We start from the raw sequence: 24,398 nt of genomic DNA, 5'->3' as shown, positions 1-24,398 counted from the left end.
GTGGGTACACTACGGGCGAGAGTTCAAACGAAAGATCTTCATAAAAGACCAACCCTGAACAACCTCGGAAAAACGAAATAGAAGCGAAGCAATAAAAGACAGCAAAGAGATGCTAGAGCCCGATCGCCCCCAAACACTGCTGATTACCAAAATATTGGCTCCACTCGACGCCAAGGAAACGAGCCGTGGAAAGATGGAAGTACACACGGCTCACATTCTTGTGCCAATACCGCGATAATTTATGTCTGCGTTTGTATAAGATATTCTTTTTGGGAAAGGAATCTTCTAAAATAGCTATCTTGTAAATCTGTTTATAATTTATAGACGACTTAGAAGAAGTTAAATTTTAAATCTTTTTCAAATCTATCAGTCTTTTCGAAGATTTTATTTTGAGTCGTACTTACTTTGTTTTACCAGATGATAAAGTTTTTCGAACATTTATTGAAATTTGTGTGCTTCATGCATAATTGGTAATTTATTGACAGTTGAAACTCATTCTAGGGAGACAGTGCTTTTATGTGTACATAAAATCAAATACTGCAGAACATACCTTCCTTAAATTAATAAGGTCACGCCTTGCCAACTATTTTAAATTTCAACATCGTTAAGGCTTCAACTGTTGTTATGTTTTTCCCTTATATTAAAACCAATCTTAACAACAGCGATGCATTTTCGAGAGGTTTTCCATATTAGAAGTAGCCTAAATTCGTAGAACATACGTAGTAGATTAACACCTATCGAATGTGGTTTCTCTTACTTTTCAGAACTCGATACTACCACGAAAGTCGATAGACGTCCCCAACAGGTCGAAACGAGGCATGTACACGTACTAAGGTCACGGAGAAGTGTTATCGAATTGAATCTAGCGTCTTCCCTTCCTCCCCGGTTTCTCGTGGCATGAGTACGATACATAAAATAAATCTCTTCCATTGCGGTGCGTCTCCGTAGGTGAGCAGTCAGCGTGGCTGAATACTATGCGAGAAGCCCGGGATCATGGCAGCGTCGAAGATTTACGCCACCCAGGGAGTGAGTGTTGTGTCATCGTCATCGAAACGCAAGTCACGGAAGTGGCACTACATAAAATTATTTGCACCAGACGATAGTACTTCGCGAAAGGGGGCTCCCGGCCACACTTACCAACTCATATTTCAATTCCGCAACTGTTCAACACGACGTGAGATTTGGGTTTAACATTCCGTCAATGACGAAATCACCACAGAGGCGAAGCTAGAATAGGGAACTGACAGGGAAGGATAATGACCAAGTCTCAGTACGCGCCAAAGGTAAGTTAAATTTGGTGAAGAATAAGGGAATATGAATCCTGACCCTCCCAAATGCGATTCCACTGTGTTGACTTCCGCTTGTTTATAATTCACGAGTGGTCTGCTCGAATACCAAGACATGGGCGACGTTTCCCGTCTCCGTACTAGTCAGTCTTCATATAAGGGAATATTGTATACTTAGGTGACGAAAGTCATGGGGTAGCGATATGCATGCGTACAGATGGCGGTAGTATCAAGTACATGAGGTATAAAAGGGCAAGGCCTTGGCAGAGCTGTCATTTGTACTCAGATGATGCATGTGAAGAGGCTTGCGACTTGATTGTGGCCGTACGACGGAATTTAACAGATTTTGAACGCGGAATGGTTGTTGGGGCTAGACCTATGGATTTTCCATTTCGGAAATCGTTAGGGAATTCAATATTCCAAGATCCACTGTGTCAAAAATGTGCCGAGAGAACAAAATTTACGCATTATCTCTCACTACGGATAACGCAGTGGTGAGGGGCTTCAATTAATGACCGAGAGCAGCGGTGTTTGCCTTGAGCAGTCACTGCTAACAGACAAGCAACACTGCGTGAAATAAGCGTAGAAATCAGTGTGGGACGTACGACGAACCTATCGGTTATGACAGTTCGGTGAAATTTGACGTCAATCGGCTACGGCAACAGACGATCAACGCAAGTGATTATGTTAACTGTGACGTAACAATGGAATGATGGTGGTACTGGGGTTTTCAGGCATAAGTAATGAGATTCCAATGAACAAAGTTTCATGCTTTTATTACACACACATATTTAAAGAGAAAACTAAAGGACTGAATCCTCAGGTTTCCAAGAGTATCAATTAAACATATTATTACACTTTTTTTCTTTCGTCTTTTTTTAATGCGACTTTTGAGATAAATGAACAGGTAAAATTTAAATTTAAACTTTCATTCCCCTCTTACCTTTAAGAAACAACAAACATTAAGACAGCAGCTAATGGAAAATGGAAATGAGCGTTTGGCGAGGAGGCCCCTTGCGGGAAATCGAACCCGGGCCCGCAGGACGACAATCCGTCACGCTGACCACATTTTTTTTTGTTCTCATTTTGTTCGATATAGTTCTTTGCGTTTGGTCTAGGCGGACGTCACGAGACATCCGTTAATGTTGACCGTGGATGCCTTGACTGTTTTTTATTAGAGACCGATTTTTGACATATTTTTTTGCTTCGTTTTAGTTCGTTGCATCTGCTCGGGGCGGATGTCGGAAAACACCCGTTATCAGTTCGTCGTTGATCAATTAGCTCAATTTTTTTTTTTTTTTTTTTTTTTTTTTTTTTTTTTTTTTTTTTTTTTTTTTTTTGTCACAGAGGCCAGCTAACCATCTCACCGAACACGCTGAGCACCGTGCCGGCGCCGCTCAGCTATCGGGGCGGAGACAGCAGCTAATGAACCAGCTAATAACAGAAACGTACTTCGAATCAACCAAAACTACTTTTAAATGGTGCATGGGATTCACCTCCCTGCACTTAGAATAAACAATTTTAAAAGTATCTACAGATAATCTTTACATAAAGAAGAAATCGCATTAACTAACATAGCTCACAGAAATGACACAAATACACTCCTGAAAACTGAAATAAGAACACCGTGAATTCATTGTCCCAGGAAGGGGAAACTTTATTGACATATTCCTGGGGTCAGATACATCACATGATCACACTGACAGAACCACAGGCACATAGACAAAGGCAACAGAGCATGCACAATGTCGCCACTAGTACAGTGTATATCCACCTTTCGCAGCAATGCAGGCTGCTATTCTCCCATGGAGACGATCGTAGAGATGCTGGATGTAGTCCTGTGGAACGGCTTGCCATGCCATTTCCACCTGGCGCCTCAGTTGGACCAGCGTTCGTGATGGACGTGCAGACCGCGTGAGACGACGCTTCATCCAGTCCCAAACATGCTCAATGGGGGACAGATCCGGAGATCTTGCTGGCCAGGGTAGTTGACTTACACCTTCTAGAGCACGTTGGGTGGCACGGGATACATGCGGACGTGCATTGTCCTGTTGGAACAGCAAGTTCCCTTGCCGGTCTAGGAATGGTAGAACGATGGGTTCGATGACGGTTTGGATGTACCGTGCACTATTCAGTGTCCCCTCGACGATCACCAGAGGTGTGCGGCCAGTGTAGGAGATCACTCCCCACACCATGATGTCGGATGTTGGCCCTGTGTGCCTCGGTCGTATGCAGTCCTGATTGTGGCGTTGACCTGCACGGCGCCAAACACGCATACGACCATCATTGGCACCAAGGCAGAAGCGACTCTCATCGCTGAAGACGACACGTCTCCATTCGTCCCTCCATTCACGCCTGTCGCGACACCACTGGAGGCGGGTTGCACGATGTTGGGGCGTGAGCGGAAGACGGCCTAACGGTGTGCGGGACCGTAGCCCAGCTTCATGGAGACGGTTGCGAATGGTCCTCGCCGATACCCCAGGAGCAACAGTGTCCCTAATTTACTGGGAAGTGGCGGTGCGGTCCCCTACGGCACTGCGTAGGATCCTACGGTCTTGGCGTGCATCCGTGCGTCGCTGCGGTCCGGTCCCAGGTCGACGGGCACGTGCACCTTCCGCCGACCACTGGCGACAACATCGATGTACTGTGGAGACCTCACGCCCCACGTGTTGAGCAATTCGGCGGTACGTCCACCAGGCCTGCCGCATGCCCACTATACGCCCTCGCTCAATGTCCGTCAACTGCACATACGGTTCACGTCCTCGCTGTCGCGGCATGCTACCAGTGTTAAAGACGCGATGGAGCTCCGTATGCCACGGCAAACTGGCTGACACTGACGGCGGCGGTGCACAAATGCTGCGCAGCTAGCGCCATTCGATGGCCAACACCGCGGTTCCTGGTGTGTCCGCTGTGCCGTGCGTGTGACCATTGCTTGTACAGCCCTCTCGCAGTGTCCTGAGCAAGTATGGTGGGTCTGACACACCGGTGTCAATGTGTTTTTTTTTTCCATTTTCAGGAGTGTATCAACTGCAGTTAACAAGAAACCAACATGACGAGCTTAATTGGAATGCACTGGGTTAATCTTCCTCCACTTAGAATAAACAATTTTCAAACGCCCAAAGCCAATCTTTACATAAAGGATAAATCACATTAACTAACAGGGAAGAGTGAAATCCCACAGATCTCAATAACAATTAACAAGATTTTAATTGACGCATTGAGTTTAGCGTCCTACGCTTCAGAATAAATAATATTAAAATGACTGCTGGTAGCTCTTACACAATAGTTAAGTCCATTACAATAATGTATTGATAGCTTAAACTTTAACATTACCCAAATACCGCCCTCCTTCCAAAAGGTGAACGGCACCGTTTTGAACAATAACCAAAGGAACAACAGGATACTCTGTACTCAACATAATGTAATAAATATGATTTTTGTGAAGACAAGCACGCACATTGAAAACCATTTGGACACAATACAATAACCGTGATGCGCACCAGTAACGTACTTCACTACAAGCAACTACTCATTCAGTCGTGTGAGCAGTGAACGTGCCTCCACGAGCTGTAATGGCCGCACGAACCCACACAGGCTAAAAGTTTGCAAGCGGCCATCTCGAACACGACCACCATTTTTTATGTGGGTGTTTAAGGTCGCTCAGAGTCCGCTGTTCGGCGAATGGCGGTATGCAGCAGTTCCAGTGGGACCCTTCGTAAAACTTCATTCCTACTCGATTCAACAACGGCTTGGAACCTTCGGTTGACCGACCATGTGCCCCGACCATTCCAACGGGCCACCAGGGAAAAGACGGCACCCAGTCTTCATCAGCCGCCTCTACCGCACGCTCGTAGCAGTCGGGCGGGACCGATCCCGGAGCGCCCTCTCAGTCGTTGCGGCTGCCGGAAGGGCCAATGGGCGAAAATTTGAGGTGGCAGCCACTGGCGCTGCAATCGAATCCCTCCCCCTCTCCTTTCCTTAGATCATACGTTCACTGGCTGCAGAACGCTGGCATTAGTGACGTTGCCACGGCACTCCAGCGCCATACTACCATCAAGACACCTCGTCATTTCACAATGAGTATATATGAAAAACAATTTATTAAAAAAATGGCTCTTACTGGAGGACAACCCTCTTGAAAAGATGTAGTTTGACAAGTATGAACCTAAACATTCGCTTGGTCTGTGGGCTTTTCACGGCAAGGTGGTCGGTGTTTCAAGCAAAGGACCTGGACAGGGCCCTCAAATCTGGGTAAGAGTTTTCCCATCACCTTATCAAGCTTCCCCCCACTACCCACTCCCACCTGACTCACTGGAGCAAAATTTTTAATCGAAACCTTATCACCCGGCGGTAATGACGTCTGCGGCCCTCTCACCTCTCATGGGCAACCGTAAGATTTCCATTGGCACGTTTCCAGTTCGCCCTTATTTGCGCAGCATCTACTTTCTCCGGCAGTACGTCATCCAATACCCACAAATTAGATACGGGAGGATTGGGCTTGAACGCGAACATCAGGGCCATCGTAGATTACTTGTGAGCCCCATATATGGCTGTATTAAAAGCATACCCCAGCCAGGGCCGTGAGCTGTCCCACCAGCTGTGATCTGCGTGACGCAAGGCGTCAAAGACTGTCCGCATATTTCGGTTCAGTCCCTCGGCAAATGATGGATTAGGTTAGTATGCCTTTCTAGTAGTGTGACGTAATTCCAGCCTCAAACAGAAATTTGCGGAGGCCCCTGAATTGAAGTTAGCAGCATTATCCGAACTAATACCTTACATGGCCCAAAGGTCCCAAATGTCTGCTGAAGGCATCTGATAGTAATCTGGGATGCAGTACCACGCGTCGTGGTTAACCAACAAAAACGTGAATATGTTTCCACGCATACAAACGCGTAGATGTTCCCATCTCGCGATCGCGGGAATGGCCGCTCATAGTCTTCTAGTATATGGCGTTGGTAGGTCGATTCACTATGCAGCGGAGTGAAAATCTCATTCTGGAAACATCCCCCAGGCTGTGGCTATGCCATGTCTCCGCAGTATGCTTTCTTTCAGGAGTGCTATTTCTGCAAGGTTCGCAGAAGAGCTTCTGTAAAGTTTGGAAGTTAGGAGACGACATACTGGCAGAAGTAAAGCTGTGAGGAGCTGGCATCAGTTGTGCTTCGGTAGCTCAGATGGTACAGCACTTGCCCGCGAAAGGCAAAGGTCCCGAGTTCGAGTCTCGGTCGGGCACACAGTTCTAATCTGCCAGGAAGTTTCAAAATGCTCCCTAATCTTCTTCCTGGTCTTGAAAAATATTCAGAGGACCGCCCATCGGGCTTTCGTGAAAGTACTTACAAAAAACAGAGGCACCAAATCCTTGGGCAAGACAATTTTATGTCCGCTCCCTCGTACCGTGCGACACGGAATGTCCCCTTTCAGACTATATGTCTCAATCGATTCGCCTTCCCTAATTCTCTTCAACGCTGCCAACTCGTGATCAGTATCCTGTTGTCTGCCAATGTCTTTGAAGACCCACTTAAGTTCGGATAAATTACATCATATAAGCCATCCGATTCATCTGATCTACCTACTTCCTCAACCGGGAGCCGATCTCGATCTTGCTCGTCTCCGAATATTCTGCTCAGACTGTCTTCAACGAGAGTCTCCGTGCGTCGTGTGTGTCTAACTTTGAAGTGATAAGCAGAAATTCTTACTGCCCATCTAAGATACGCACTGTACGCCTCAGTCTTGCCAACATTCTGCTAAGGGCTGTTCCAGATTGATTCTAAATTTTTCAAATGCAGATAACACAGCTGGTGCCTCCAGCTCGTATACGGAGTACTTCGTTTCAGCTACGACACATGTCATCCAGGCAACGGTCTGCACTATGAGCTCCTTCTGTACTGTGAACTCCTAGTTAAAGTCAGGCATTGCCAACACCGGAACGTACACCAAAGCAGCTGGCTTTCAACATCTTATATGAGGCTTCTTGAGATGGGCCCCTCTACAATTTTCTCCCTTTCTTCCTAAGATCATTTAAGGGAGCTGCTATGTGGGCAAACTTAAGTATGATTTTTCTAAAAGCATTTAGTATTCCAATAAACCGAGCCACTCTTATTGCAATATAACGTGCCACTCCTTTAATTTTCTTTGGAGTACAAAACGAGTGGATGACCGCCACACGGCTTTGAGCAACCTTGACCCCTGGCTGGAAACAAGGTGGCCTAGAACGGAAATTTCAGTTTGGGCAAACTTCACTTAGGCCGGCTTAACAGTGAACCCAGCCTTCCTAAGACCCTCCAAATCCTCTGCAATATGCTCAAGATGTTGCTCGAATTTCTCACTAAATATCAGTAGATCATCGAGGTAATGACAATTACATGTAAATTTTAATCTCGAAAAAATATTATCAAAAATTTTGAACAGGACTGCGGCATCTGTGGAACGTGATAGTAGTCCCGATTAATGTCGAGAGTTCAAAAATCTTGGCGTTCTTAAACCAGCCGAAACACAACACCGATCAGGTAATTGTGTTGATTTCAGAACTACCTTCTTGATCAATGCTTTATAATCCACTACTTGGCATACCCGTCCTGTCCCCTGGGTACAACAAATATAGGGGATACATAGTCTGATGTAGACGTCCTAATAATCCCTTCTCACGAAATTTCGTCTGTGTGTAACTTGAGTTGCTTAATACGAGGTAGAGATAGACGATATGGCGGAGGCCGTGCCTGTATGTTGTCGGTAGGCTCAGTCCTGTAGTCCTCCCGTTTCACTACACCCAAGCGATCGGTCAACACACCGCCAGCCTCATTACACAACTGGCGTCACTCACGTGCCTGTTCAAGGGATAGACGATTAAAATCATATCCATCTTTAACTCCCTCCATCGTAACCACTCTAGACTGATTCTCAGTACCCCTTTCCGACCGGTGCTTACAAATCTTGTGATGATGCTCTTACTCAAAACCAAAATAGAACTCCAATAAGGAATCATACCAACATGTCGGATAAAGTCCGCCCCCAAACTAGCATATACTGACAAATTCCCAGTTACGTTCACCTAAATCCTCCACGCGCAATTTTCATCCCGGACCTTAACTGTAGCTTCTTCCAATCACAGCATCTCCTCTCTCCTGCGCCACCAAGCTGGGGAGATTTACATAATGCAGCTTGTGTCAAATATCAACGTTCGGTAAACAAACGCAAAATACTGCTCGAGTCTAAAAGTGAACAAACTGGTTCTAAATTAAAACTCGCACGCAGAAACTGAACACTGGAAAATTGGATGGACACGATCTTTCTACAGAACGTGGGAGGGCGAGGCGGGGCCCCCTGCCCCTTACGCCATCTATCGGAGATGCTCCACGGCTGCTCGCAGTTCTCCGCCAAGTGTCCTTTAACCTCGCCCCTATAACACCGCAGATCAGACAAACGTGATTAACCCACTGACGCCGCGCTCTTGGGTGGACGCCAAATTTTTTCCTCGTTCATACCTCCAGCGCTATCATCATGGAGTACGATCTCCACTTACGAGGTTGACCTGTTCAACTGTCAGAAGTTCCTCGGTCGTTCACTAAAAACGGCTCTACATCTATCACTAGACTGTGTCAACATGTAGGAACTATTTCGTGTTCCTGAAAATCTAAACATGTTGTTGTTGTGGTCTTCAGTCCTGAGACTGGTTTAATGCAGCTCTCCATGCTACTCTATCTCGTGCACGCTTCTCCATCTCCCAGTACCTACTGCAGCCTACATCCTTCTGAACCTGCTTAGTGCATTCATCTCTTGGTCTCCCTCTACGATTTTTACCCTCCACACTGCCCTCCAGCACTAAATTGGCGATCCCTTGATTCCTCAGAACGTGTCCTACCAACCGATCCCTTCTTCTTGTCAGTTGTGCCACAAACTCCTCTTCTCCCCAATTCTATTCAATACCTCCTCATTAGTTATGTGATCTACCCATCTAATCTTCAGCACTCTTCTGTAGCACATCATTTCGAAAGCTTCTATTCTCTTCTTGTCCAAACTATTTATGTCCACGTTTCACTTCCATACATGGCTACACTCCATACAAATACTTTCAGAAACGACTTCTTGACATTTAAATCTATAGTCGATGTTAACAAGTTTATCTTCTTCAGAAACGCTTTCCTTGCCATTGCCAGTCTACACTTTATATCCTCTCTACTTCGACCATCATCAGTTATTTTGCTCCCCAAATAACAAAACTCCTTTACTACTTTAAGTGTCTCATTTCCTAATCTAATTTCCTTAGCATCAGCCGACTTAATTCGACTACATTCCATTATCCTCGTTTTGATTTTGTTGGTATTCATCTTACATCGTCCTTCAAAGACACTGTCAATTCCGTTCAAACATACATTTCTAATAGATTGTCATAGCCCTGCACCCCAAGATAATTTTTGTCTATCAACTGGTGACAGGTAGGTGCAGACAAATGATGTATTCAAATTTTTCGTCTAAACTCAGAGAAGGGCACGACATCGCTCATCGCGACCTTCAAGGTTTATTCCAAACAGTCGTTAACCACATGACACAGAATCTGATCTATTTTCACGTCAGTTAGGCCAGTCATATCTCCACGATCCTGCAATACAAACAAAAAGTACAGGCAGCGCTCAACATCCGTTCTACACGCTACGCCGGCCGCTGTGGTCTAGCGGTTCTAGGCGCGCAGTCCGAAACCCTGCGACTGCTACGGTCGCAGGTTCGAATCCTGCCTCGGGTATGGATGTGTGTGATGTCCTTAGGTTAGTTAGGTTTAAGTAGTTCTAAGTTCTAGGGGACTGATGACCACAGCAGTTGAGTCCCATAGTGCTCAGAGCCATTTGAACCATTTTTTTCTACATGCTACTGACAATACTCTTCCTTGCCGCAACATTCCTTCTAGTGAGTTGGTTAGTTTAGTAAACAACTGGGAAAAGGGATCACAGGAGACGCTGCGCAAATCCTGAACACTGTTAGCGTAGTGCACCACATGTGCTTCCCAGTTTTAGAAAAGGACACTACCGAGCAAAGCTCCGCTAATGCACACTGAATGCTAGCGACGGCGTCGCTCGCCTGGACCGGCTGCAAGTCCGGTGGGGTGACGGGCCGATCGACTGCGTCTCTCAGCCACCACTCTAGCTCGGCAGCGCTCCCGGCAGCGTCACCGCCCCTAATAGACAACTACAAGGCAAGCTCATCTTTCGGCAGTTCAACGACACCGAGCACCTCCCTCACAGCCATACTGAAACAATAGGAACAGTAGCGTCCTAAAAGACAAGAGAATTCCACCGGCAAATTATCAACACAAAATTTAGCAATACAGTTTTTAACCCTACAGAATGCAACTACGCACGCCACCTTCAATCCATTACAGCCACGCTCTGCTATCAAAGATGTGACGTAGCAATGGAGTGATGGAGCTGACGTTAACATGCATATGTAATGACATTCCAATGAACGAAGTTTTTTGCTTTTATTACACACAAATATTTCAACAGAAAACTCAAGAGGTGAAACCCCAGGTAGCCTTACAATAGAATAGAAAAAAAATATCACACCATGTTTTTAAGTATACCTTTTAATTTGAATTTAAACTTTCATGCCCCTTCTACCTTTAAGATACAACTGATATTAAGACAGCAGCTAATGAAACAGCATGAAATAAACGTACTTGGAATCCACCAAAACATCTTTCGAATGATGTGCAAGGTTCAGCCGTCAATTTTAAAAGCGCCCACAGATAATATTTACATAAAGAACAAATCACATTAATTAACATGGAAGAAATCGCACAGATCTCGCTAACAATTATCAAGAACGATGTGAACTGGCCGGCCTGAGTGGCCGTGCGGTTCTAGGCGCTACAGTCTGGAGCCGCGTAACCGCTACGGTCGCAGGTTCGAATCCTGCCTCGGGCATGGATATGTGTCATGTCCTTAGGTTAGTTAGGTTTAAGTAGTCCTAAGTTCTAGCGGACTGATGACCACAGCAGTTAAGTCCCATAGTGTTCAGAGCCATTTGAACCATTTGGAACCACCGGTGGACCGACCATGTGCCCCGACCAGTCCAACGGATCCCCAGGGGAAAGACTGCAGGCACTCTTCGTCAGCTGTCTCTATTGCAACCGCAAGTTTCCGTCATCCCCCTCCGGAAGGTTCTGTCCGCGGCTCGTAGTAGCACAGGAGCGATCGATCTCGCATCACCGTCTCAGTCATGCGCCATGGGGCCGCTACTCGGTGGGAATTCAACGTGGCGGCCGCTCCTCTTCTGTACTCGTCACCATATTGGTTTGGCCATAGACGACGGGAAGACTTTGGCATGGTAAGATAACTTTCAAATTCAATACGTAAAAACTGATGCCAGGGTTCACGTACGGCGCAAACCCCACGAAGCTATGGGCACTAGTTGTCAACAGCACATAGTTACTGGTGACTCCGTAATGGTGAGTTTACATGCAGTAGACTGGGTGCTCTGGTCCAAGTGAACCGATCATTTACTGGAAATGGTTATGTTCGGCTATTTGGAAACGATTTACAGTCATTCATAAACTTCATGCTTCCAACCAACGATGGAATTCTTATGGATGACAGTGTGGGACGTCACCAGGCCACGTTATTCGCAGTTGGTTTGAAGGAAATTCTGGAAGATTCTAGAGAATGACTTAGCCACCCAGATCGCTCGACATGAATCCCATCGAGCACTTCTGGGACATCATCGAGAAGCCAATACATGCACAAAATGCTTCACTGGCATTACTTTCGAAATTTTGGACCACTATAGACCATAATTTTGCTGAGGACTTTCAGTGACATGTTCATTCTATGCCACGTCGAGTTGCTCTACCACGATGTGCAGAAGGATGTCCGACACGATAAAAGAAGTATCTCAATGTACTGTACTACACAATGAGAGATAAAAAACAAGACAGTAACTCGACTTGGCCCAAATTTGAGCGTATAAAGTGAATAATCGCATTAAGTTAGCACTGTTTGCTCCCTCATTATGTCAACATAAATACGAAATTGTTGACGACAAAACAAACTGCGCCGTGGTGCGCCTTTTCAGACACACCAGTTCTTTGGCACGACTATCGATTACCCGGCTGTACTGCGATCTCTGCCCCTGTTGTGATCTGGCGGCGGCTATTTGCGGTCGGCGAGTTGCTCGTCTGACTGGCTACGAGGCGCTAGGACTTGCTTGAGGGGACGAAGAGCCGGCCGGGGTGGCTGAGCGTTTCTAGACACTACAGTCTGGAACCGCGCGACCGCTACGGTCGCATATTCGAATCGTGCCTCGGGCATGGATGTTTGTGATATCATTAGGCAGGTTAGGTTTAAGTAGTTCTAAGTTCTAGGGGCTTGATGACCTCAGAAGTTAAGTCCCATAGTGCACAGAACCATTTGAACCATTTTTGAGGGGATGACGGAGCAAAACACGTGGGCTCGGCCAGCAGCGGCGTGGCCGGTCTACCTTGAAGGATAGTCGCGAGTTTGCGGTGGACCTGCCTGATGTCAACTCCGGGCGCTGCTCGTCGCATTGCAGCCTTGGTGCCAGTTTTCTCGGACAGACCCATTCTTCTAGACCATCTCGAACAACGCTCTCCATCGAAGGTGTAAGTCGTTTTGGTGCCTTCGTTTTGTGGAACTATTTGCGTTGTAGCGACTGTCACTTGTTGATTGGTTGCCCTAATGTATGTGTTGTTGAAGTAAGAGCAGCAGGCAAGGTGTGTGATCGCATGGAGACCAGCAGTCACTACTTCCTTTTAGGGAATCAGCGTCCCCAAAAGATGTAGTAACTGTAAGGTATTGAAGATATTAGGTCATAGTCTAGCTGTAATTTTCTGCGTACCAAGCTTAGACAATTGGCAGTTACATTGTATACCTATGCAACTCAAATTAATGTGCACAAAACCTAGTTTTGTTGTGAAGTTGTGCATTTGAATAACGTGATATTATCTTGAAATTATTTCCATTTCATTTTTTTACGCATTACTGACCTTAATTATATATAGAAATATTGTTTGGCAAACTATGAGATTGTCAAAGTCTGATATTATTTTACAGCATTGCATTTGTGTACAAGTAGTAGTTTAAATGTTTTACAGCATTGATATTGCTGCAAAATTTAAGTCGTTCTTATTGAAAGCACTTATTGGTTTTTTAACTTATATTGTTTATTGATCTCTTAACTTATGTTATTTGATGTTTGCTTGGTGTTTTCTGCGATCTGTTTGTGTTCCAGTTTTCTGCGAGTTGGGGTGTGTGAGAGCGGTACCACGTTCCGCTTCGGTGCACAGAATCTGTGACGTGCCGTCTAATGGGAAGTGACTCCCGGTAGGGCCCCGGCGTTTAGGTGCTTTTTTGGACGGCTCGTCTGCTGCTTCTGGCATTTTATGTTAAGTCATCTTTTGCCCAGGGCAGCCTGGCGTCACTGCCCATTTGATAAACATTTAACAACTCTCATGTGTATTAAAAAAGATTAAATTTGCTTGCCAATGAATTATATTAAGTGTAAAGTATTGTGCTGGTTGTGTTATTGCACAAAACTTTTTTTTAAATCTGAGCCACCTTTTTAAATTACTTCGGGTTGTAATTTATTGTTGGTTGCTTGAGAAGGAAGCTATTTGTCATTTTTGATATTGTTTTTAAGACGGCCACGTGCTGATTGTATGTTAGCTGTTTTATAAATGTGGTCTTGAATAAATTGTTAATTTATTGTTCTGCTAGTTCTAGTGTTTATGAAGTGACGTTATAGGGGCCTTTCCATGCTAATCCCGACTTCCCAAGTCACAGAAATGTTAATACAACGAAGCTAAAACGTAATTACCTTTAACACAAGCGTCAGGGACACTAAAGTTTTCGGCGCAGGAGAAAATCATCAGAGGAAATAACGTAATTTGCGCCGAGGTTCACCGTGCAGCTGGGAAAGTTTCGGACCTGCTGGAACAAAGTTGCAATTTGCGTGGAAACCGACAAGTGCAATCGATCACTCGGCGACAGGACAGCAGGAAAGCCCTTCTCGAGCCCTCGGCGACGCGGCGCCAGACCGGAGACATTTGTCGATAAGCGCCCTTCACTCTCAGGTCCCGTGTTGTCAGTCAATAGCGCCATTACGTATTTACGGTTGAAACGAAATCCACGAGAACTTCAGCTTGCTACGGCCCAGTATCTGCTAAGGCTCGTCTACCATTTTGCTGTTGCTAAATCTGTGGTTTCTGGCACAATCTGGAACCTTGCGGTGAACACACTACGCTATACTTTAGAAGCATGCATGTGTTTATCAATAATTTGTCGATAAAAAGAGTTCTTTGCTGTCGAGATAATGCTGCTTTGTTTTGTCTGTTTCGTATAAATTTACAACGGTTATGTACTACTGACACGTGAGATAATTTTTAGTTTTTCTGAACCTGGAATATTGGAATATATGAGTCATCAATGCAGACATCTCCTTCCTGAAGTTAAAATGAATATAATACGTAAGTAAATGCAAAGGAACGGCTTTCTGTTCCACTAATATTTATTTATTACTAATCAATTTGCCCCTTATTACGGCATGACGAGGTCACCTATTGATGGCCTAATAAACTAAAAACGGTTATCAAAAGGCCCTGAGCACTATGCGACTTAACGTTTGAGGTCATCAGTCGCCTAGAACTTAGAATTAATTAAACCTAACTAACCTAAGGACATCACACAGATCCATGCCTGAGGCAGGATTCGAACCTGCGACCGTAGCGGTCGCTCGGCTCCAGACTGTAAGGCCTAAAAACGGTTACCGATGAAAAATTGAAAGAAACGCAATTCGTTTCTGTTTCACATTTAAACATGTGTAATTAATCTTTTACGATTTTAATGAAACTTATGTAGCTTCTGTATTTTTCATTGTCTACTGTTTCCGAGCTCAGCGTCGAAGTCCTTGAATTTCCATGGAAATTACTGTCAGAAACAATATGCGTAGAAAATGGTCGGATGTATATGAAAATGAAGATTACAAATTATCAAAATAAGTTTTATATCAGAGATTTCCTACAGAAAAAAGTACTCAAAGTTAGTATTACAGTACTGTTAAAGAGCTCAGACATTATCTACTGTATACATTCCCGAAGAGGTGAATTTAGATCTTCTAAGCACTGTGATATGGAATCCGTAAGCATCTCAAGGTGCTCCTGGAGAATCTTCCTCCGTTTCACTTATGTATCCCACTCCATAAGACACAAACAGTGGTTATTGGAGCACTACGATAAAAAAGTTGCCAACCAACCATATTTCATACATTACCGTTGCGTAAAGTCTCAGTTTAACGTGTGGCCTAGGGAAGCAGCGGTACCTGACATTCTTCGAAGATTTGGGCCCTTCTCACCACTTGTGGTCGGGTATTGTTCTCCTGAAACTCGGCATGTGAAGTTACCTGAAAAAATAGGCAGTGCCTCGGAGTCTAGAACTCGCTTCGTGTTGCCGTCGCCGTTCAGAACGCTCTCAGTATACATCTTACATCCTGCGCCATCTCAGACGTGGCACTATGTCGGTCAGCAACGCTGGTTGCCAGATTTCGGCCTCACAGCAGCATCTAATAACCATGCCGCCAACACTGATGGGTAGCTTACACTGAGATGACAAGTTGTGTGATAGCGATATGCACTTATACAGATGGCGGTAGTATCGCGTACACATAGTATAAAAGGTCAGTGCATTGGCGAACATTTATTTGTATTCAGTTGATTTATGTGGAAAGGTTACCTGCGTGATTAGGGGCCGGTCGACTGAAATTAACAGACGTTGAACTCGGAACGGTAGTTGGAGCTAGATGCATGGGGCATTCCGTTTCGGAAATCGTCAAGGAATTCAGTATTCCGAGATCCGCAATATTAAGAGTGTGCCGAGAATACCAGATTTCGATCATTACCTCTTCTCACGAACAACACAGTAACCGACTGCCGTCACTGAAAGGGCAGCGGTGTTTGCTTTAAGTGGTCAGTGCTAACAGACAAGCAGGACTCCGTAAAACAAGGGCAGGAATCCATGTGGGATGTACCACGAATCCGTTCGGACAGTGCGGTCAAATTTTAGACGAGAGACGAGAGTGCCATTTCTAGCATTACGAGGTCGCCTGCAACGCCTCTCCTCTGATGGTCACCATAACGTTTGGAGTCTAGACGACAGGAAAACTGTGGCCTGGTCAGATGAGTCCCACTGATGGTAGGGCCCAAGTGTGGCACAGACCTCAACTTGTCAACAAGGTACTGCACAAGCTGGTGGTGGCTCCATAATGGCTGCGTTTGCATCGGACAGACTGGATTCCCTGGTCAATCTGAACCGATAATTGACTGGAAATTGAAATTTTAGAATACTTGGAGACCATTTGCAGCAAACAAAGACGAAATCTTTATGGATGACAATGAGTTATGTCACCGGGCCACAGCTGTTTGCGACTCTTGTGAAAAAGTTCTGGACCATACGAACGAACGATTTGGGCACCCAGATCGCCGGACATGATTCCCATCTAACATTTATGAGATATAATCGAAAGGTCGGTTCGTGCACAAAACCATGCACCTACAACAGTTTAGCAACTATGGACAGCTATAGATGAAGCAATGGATTTCCAGCAACTTGTTGGATCCATGCTACATCGACTTGCTGCATTACGGCGGGTAAATGAAGGTCCGACATGATATTAGGATTTATCCCATGACGTTTGTTACCTCAGTGTATAGCAGGACCCATCCCAAAACACTGTACTCTGACAATCATCAAGTCAGCAGCAGCAGCACTACCCCATTGGTGCCTAAGGATTTGGTCGATTTTGGACAAACAAAGACCACGTAATGACGAACGTCACACCAGTTAAACACTAGCGCCGTCCAGCGAGGAGACTACACCGCCTTCTCTAAAGCAATGGGGCCAAAAAGACGGTCATCCCCTACACTGCTCATAGTACATAACAAGTACCCTCTTCTTGCTGCACTTTCCAATAATTTTTCAGTACGATTCTTCTTCTTCAAACCCACTCTATACTTCGCATGGAAACTGAACTAGTTGACAATAGCGGTCTTAAGTTCCTTATAATTTGGCTACCATTGCTTCTCAACCCACTGTTTCAAGTGCCCGAGTAGGTAATAGGAACGTGATGCGAAATCAGGAGTGTAAGGTAGCCGACCAACGCAAACTCTGGATATATTCATTGGTACTGCCAAACGCTTGTGGACGGTGATCATTTTCTGTGCCCACTTCGTATCAAATTTTCGATACCCGCGCTTTTTTCGTGATTGTTCTGTAAAATGTGGTGCATCTAATATGAGAATATTCTTCAACCACAGCATCCATCATCAATCATCGATTACATTTCAATTTTCTGGACCACTACTTGCATGAGTCCGGATGCTGGGCTTATCACTCCGATCTTCAACCAGGCTCTTTTGTGAGGCCACTTTTAAGCTTTTGAAATAACTTTTTAACTTTTTCTTCACTCATTACTGTAGATCCATGCACCAGAAACAACCCCTGATGAACTTGAACAGCTGAAGATCTTTCTGCACAGAAACATTTGGAGGAGAGCAAAGGGTTTTCGCATCCATGGCTGTTACCTTTCATCCGCAGTAAAACGAATACTAAATCAAAACAATGAAACTGTGGTTTCCTCCCGTCACACATTAATTATGGTCTACCTTCGTTTCACGCTTTATGAGCGCATATAATTCATGCATTCTTTTAAACCATCACATTTCAAATGGGTTCAGTTCTTGTATCTCTACTTTTTACGTGGTCAACGTTTTACTTCATACATTCCTATGTTCAGGACGTATTCATTAGGAATTATTCATTCTTAGATACCCTGTTTCATTTCATAAGAGATCGACCATTGATGAAAGCGTCCTTCGGATGTCGAAATTTTGTTTCTTATGTTCCTAGCCTTAGTTATCTTTTACGGTGTTGATTAAATAAAAGGGGGAATTTTTCTCGTTTCTGCTGCACGTTCTGACATTAAGCAAGTGCATTTTCTCGTTTCCACACCTTTTTCGTTGCCTTTAACCATTCTTCTGTACTGTCTATGCTGTACATCCGTTTCAACACTTGTGCTATCTCTTTTTTTAGTATATAACAGATGAGCTGAGTCATCTGTTCTCTATCCCTGAGATGAATTCTAAATTGAGACTCCCTTCAGAGAAAGGTAAGAGAAAAACGTAAAATTTCCAAGTACCCTTGTAAATCTTAATTAGTCACTAAGTATAAAAAAATCAAATGTTCAAACGTGTGTGAAATCTTATGGGACTTAACTGCTAAGGTCATCAGTCCCTAAACTTATACACTACTTAACCTAAATTATCCTAAGGACAAACACACACATCCATGACCGAGGGAGGACTCGAACCTCCGCCGGGACCAGCCGCACAGTCCATGACTGCAGCGCCTTAGACAAGTATCAAGAGCATTTTGCTGATGCAGAACACTTCCGTATCTTGAAAACGTTTCATGATGAAAGAAAAACAAAACAAAAAAGAAACAAAAATAAAAAGGAAAAGAAGTAATCCATGCTCCGTACGCAATGTTATTCCATTGACTGGTTATTGTAAAAACTGAATACATTCGAACCTCACACATTTCACAGGTTAATTATAACATTTCTCTCGACCTTGGTAACTAAAATTCAGATTTTATAGTGAGTATAGTGTTTTATAGTGTTTAGTTAGAAATTAATCGCCTGACATGCTTATGTTTATGGAAATAGGGAAATAAAAGAGTGGTAAAGCTTTCCAAGGGATCAGTGTAGCGATACGAACGCGCCTCCAGTGAAACTAAAAGGAAAATAGGTGCCTGACAACACATATACGGCGACAAGAAACGACAAGTGTCACCTGACATTTAAGCTGCGAGGCGGCGATTCATTCATCTCTTCACTTTGGTCGAGCTTCCGCTTATGGCACATACCAGCGACTTAGCTCCCTCTTCACTTAGTAAATCCGACGTACTGCAAATTCCCAGCGCTCGTATTTAGAGCGACTAAAACATGAATACGTGGAACTTTTAAAAGGGACTCGCAAAAAATTTTAAGAACTTGACTCGATTGCAGACGACAGTATATAGAGCTGTGAGCTTACATAACAGTGCATACCGTCTCCAGAAAATTTCCAACCTGAATGCTTTCCTTGAAGTATCATCAACAACGATTTACCTGTTTCATCCTCATACTTAGATGAATGTACCGAGAGATCTCAGTTCGTGTGTGCACCAAGTTTCTGCCCACATGATTTGCGACATAGAAGTCCAGATGAATCTGGCCTTATTTCATATTAATGAACAACTGAATAATCAAACCTGCACAATTGTTTTAAGGGCTTCTTGTCGTCTTCATGCAGCGTGTGACGTGTCAAACTGGGTTAAGAAAACCCTGTTATAAATCAAATATTTCGCTACTTAACAAGATGTCGTTGAACGTGATATGTTCACTGCGACTAGCTGTACCTTGCTGATTATCAAGCTTTTACCAAACACAGAAGCAAAATTGTCCTCTGCAACTAACTCAACTTAACTCAAAGTTATAGATGTGTACGACAGTTGCTAAACTGACCTGAGGTCGCATACAGGGAATTGTTCTTCAAGACAACGGTGATTTTTTCAACAGAAATTCGCTAAATACGACAGATGAGAGTTCTATTACGACAATAGTCTCTAATAATTGCAAATCAGTTTCTACTGGCGTTCATTCTCACCAAATTATCAATTACGATCAAAGGGAAAGTGGAACATTAACAGGTAAATAGCTTCACGGCATCGTAATTCCAATTACAGAAACACTGAAAGTCTCAGAGTTCATGGTAGCCCAAAATGCTGAACTGTAGCCTGCACTTGCACTGTGACTTTCATTCTGATATTTAACAAGTATATAAGCTACACTAGATACACATCGCGGGAACTATTTATATCTTTACGAACAGTCTTAATATGAGTCCAGTCAAAATTTACGGATTTGCTGTCACCACGAATCACACAACTTCTTCCTTGCAAAACTCGCGATACAGGTTTGTTCTATCAGGATAAACACATTTCACTATACAGGGTGCCCCAAAATGTTGCTGCAGACTTCGAGGACTTGTAGATGGAGTCTTGAGGAACAAATCGAGCAAAGGCACCCGTGTCAGGAAACGTTATCCAGTGACGTTACAGAGCGTTCATGTTATAGGTGCCGCTCCTGCCGTTCGGGCAAACCTTCTGCAGCGAACGTGACTTTCTACGCTCACGGAACGAAGGTGGAACGTCTCGCAATATTGTTTGTTTTTAACTGACCGCGACTGGTTCCCACGATCGTCAGTAGAGAAGATGGAGCTACATGCTGCGTAGAAAGGCCTCGTCTGCTACGAATGCGATGCTCTGTTGCCCCGGTGGATGATGGTGGAAGATAAGGATTTCCATTCGCAGTTTATTTTATCTTAGAACCCTGTAAAATCTTTGATATCTTTCGGTATACAAGAGGAAAGGAAAGTGCAGATGGAAACCCCTGTGCGAAACTGTCATTCACCAAGGCAATAGAGCATCGTATTCACAGGAGATAATGTTGATGCGATGGCCAATTATTACCAATCTCATTGATTTCAAGCTCTTTTTTATATTTTCATGTAATTTTTATTTTCAGATATATTTTAATATTCTTATTTATCTTTTAATGATGACGTTGATAAGATGGAATTTTAGGACATTCAGTGATATGAATTTCATGCACCTTTACAAAGCTTTAAACTGTTCATATTTCTTACCACTTTTAACTTAGAATATTTTATACCCTCGATATTTTTAACACGGTTTTTGTTTTATACTACCATTTTTGTGATACATGGGTTTCTGCTGAGTGATTTTATTACGTTAGTACAAATATAATATAAAAGCTAAAAAAAAACGTTTACGTTACTTACCCTCATGCTTCAGATAGTCATATTCTTCAGTGCATTCGTATGGACAATCATTCATTATGGTGTTACATTCTTTGAAACTCCTTGTACTACTGTTTATATTTCGTCCTATAATGTGATAACTGCGATGATTAACCTTCTGGTTTCTTTTATGAACATTCAGATGGCGACAACAAATCAACACACCACCTCCAATACAGTCTACGGGGCTTTACTGATTCATCCTTGCTGCTAGATATCGTTAACGACACGCCATCGTCATAGCAACATACAGCGTCCTCCTGGCATATCTTTGATGATCACCAGCCATCTTGACAACGACGGCTCTATAAAAACAATGTCTCTGAAAGTACCAACTAACGCCACCAGGCAATGGTCGAATACTATATAGCCTCTTTTAATTTGAGATGTGTGTAGTTTACACGATGTGTATCAACGAACTGATATAGTTATTCGTATGCTACTTGTCGTATAATGTTACACTACTTCTTTTACATTTTCTGTCATATTTTATTCGTTCATTTGAACGCATCTTACTAAGTCATTGCCCATGGACTGTTGATGATGTCATGCGGCTTTGCGTGAGTTTTCTGCTGTATTTAAACAGTAGCAGGTTATATATCAGCTGTAGTAAATGACTGTGATTTCACACCACTGTTTCGTGAACCGCCGGCTGCAGGTATGTGGATAAATGCTACGTTATTTAAACTCTTGTTGGTCTTCATTTTCTTTTTTCGCACACCGTGTTCTTTTCTGACTTTAGCACTCTTGATCACTTTACAATGCATTAGATCAGGAAGTGGCCAGCATTAAGTTCGAAACTGCACATTCATTTTAAATAAATAATAACTGATAACTGATCGCTGTCAAATCTCCAAACCATGTTACGTAAAATTAAAAATGGAGTATTTATCAGCATAAAACACTGTCTTCATCCAAACCGATTTTGAAATATACTTCTTTAAGATCCGAGTTGGCAAAGTACTCACCAACAGCCAATTGAGGTGTTGGACTCTTGTCTCTGAATGAGAATTAAAGAGGTTAAAGGTTTTTCAAAAGAGCGACGATAATTTAAGAACATCCAAAATTGTACAAATTAGTAAAATAGAACAGCCGCGACGTTGAAGCAGCCTACGTTGTGGGTGGATAACTTTAGTAAGACGCACACAATGTGGTCCATCACAACAAAGTTTCCTACACCATCGCGTAGTTTATTTGCAGATCTGCATGGTATTAGACCACTGAGTAGGATATGAAATGTCATTGTTCGGTAATGAAAAAGCCAACCAGATCCGCGTAGTTTTAATTGCAAAATATTGCTTATAGAAGCGAAATGAACAGAAAAAAACACCTCAGCGGGGTTGTGGCACTTAATGTAAAACTAATAAACAAAAGGGTACTAATTAGGTCCGATCGTTCGGGTCCGAACAATCTGCCACCATCCTTGTCTACATTTTCCTGAAACATATGCAAGTCACAACATCAGTGATGAAGAGAAAATGTACCGGCTTGAATCAATGACAGAGCCAACACAACAGATAGATCTGAACAACCTATTTCAGTGAGGTATATTTACAGCTGTTAAACTTACATTTGCTCAGCTGGAGCTTCTAAAGACAAAAGGCGATATCATTCAACGTTACAAATTCTGAAAGTGTTGCCATGTTAAATGCCACCTCTGAATATTTAGCAAATAATTTTATCGCAAACATGTTTTTACAAATGTGACTTCGTTTCTCTAAGGTCACATCAGCGCATTATTAGTTACGCGATTAATAATTTGAGCAAAAAAGAAATACTAATATGAAATGATTTACAAATTTTTACATGAGTTCTTCTAGTCTCGAAATATGATACGTATCAATAATAGATTCAGAATTAATAGTCACTTTGAAATCCCCGCAAATATTAAGTGAGCCGATCAGTTTCTACACAACTATGATCGGATATTTCCATTGGCTATTGGTTATGTCTTCGATAGTCTTATCCTGTGCAAGACGCGCCAGTTGCATTTTTACTTTATCTTTCAACACAAATGGAATGTTGAGTGTTTGCAAAAATTTTGGAACTCAATTTAGCTTCAATATAAAGTGAGCCTTATATCCGTTCGTGTTGCTTGTTGCTTAGTAAAGAAGCAAAAGTTGTAACTTTCCAATCGAACTCTCAGTCGGAATTTGATTCTTTCCCTCGTGAATTGGGAAGCCCAAAGCACTGAAGGCATACATTCCTAGTCATTTCGTAAAATGTTTATGCGAAACGTTCAATGAAAACTGTCCTTTCATCTAGACTCTCCCGATGCTGTAACTGAACAATGAAACTGGAAAGTCCATTACTTTGGCATTACTAATTTTCGGGACGTGTATAGGTTATCGATTGATATTGACGACCCTGCGTCAGTTTGAAAATACACCGGTAATTTGTTAACTCAGAGAGTAGGGATTAACGGCTCGTTGTTGGCACCAGAGATGCATTCATCTGACGTCCGTGAAAGTCTTTGAATTTGTGCGTGTTCACTGTAAACAGTACTTGTCTTTTTACTGGTGACCATTGTCGTATGTCTGAGTGCACTGGTTTTGTTGGTTGCGTTCTATTTCTCAAACCTCAGCCATATGTTTGGTCTTTTTACATTAATTACAACGTGTGTTGCGATAGAAACAGCCTCCTGTGGTTTACGTTGTAATATGAACAAAATTGTAATTTAGAATTTGTAAACTTGTTTTCTGACTGTTTCAGTTGAGTGGAGTTCACTCTCCGTGGTTTCCGATTCAGGTCTTGCTAGTGTTTCAGCATACGTATACGTTTCTTTGTGTACACAAACCAACTGCAGACAATCTTGTTAAGAGAGGTTTGTTAGCCTAAGCTGGTCGTTCTGTAACTTACTGTCTGGAAGGGGGATGGGGGCCGTGAGAAGCATGTCGCGATTTAATGAGTCTGCGTAAGATTTTTAGAATGAAATTTATATTCACGGGTCAGCCCCTATATTTGAGTAATCCAGCCCACATGGCTTTGACTTGACTTTTTGAAACCATATCTGGCAGCAGCAACATGAACTTGCAAGTTTAAATAGTTCGGAAACGTTTCTTGAACGTCAGAATGTGAGAGAGGAGTTTTAATAGTTCCGAAACGTTTCTTGACTCTTAGAATATGAGAGAGTTATTGGTTCACAAAAAGGTGTCAATTTCTGAAGAAGTTGAAATACTGTGCGATCTGCAAATACT

This window comes from Schistocerca gregaria, chromosome 1 (assembly GCF_023897955.1).
Source record: "Schistocerca gregaria isolate iqSchGreg1 chromosome 1, iqSchGreg1.2, whole genome shotgun sequence".
NCBI classification, from domain to species: domain Eukaryota; kingdom Metazoa; phylum Arthropoda; class Insecta; order Orthoptera; family Acrididae; genus Schistocerca; species Schistocerca gregaria.
This window is presented reverse-complemented; position numbering follows the sequence as displayed.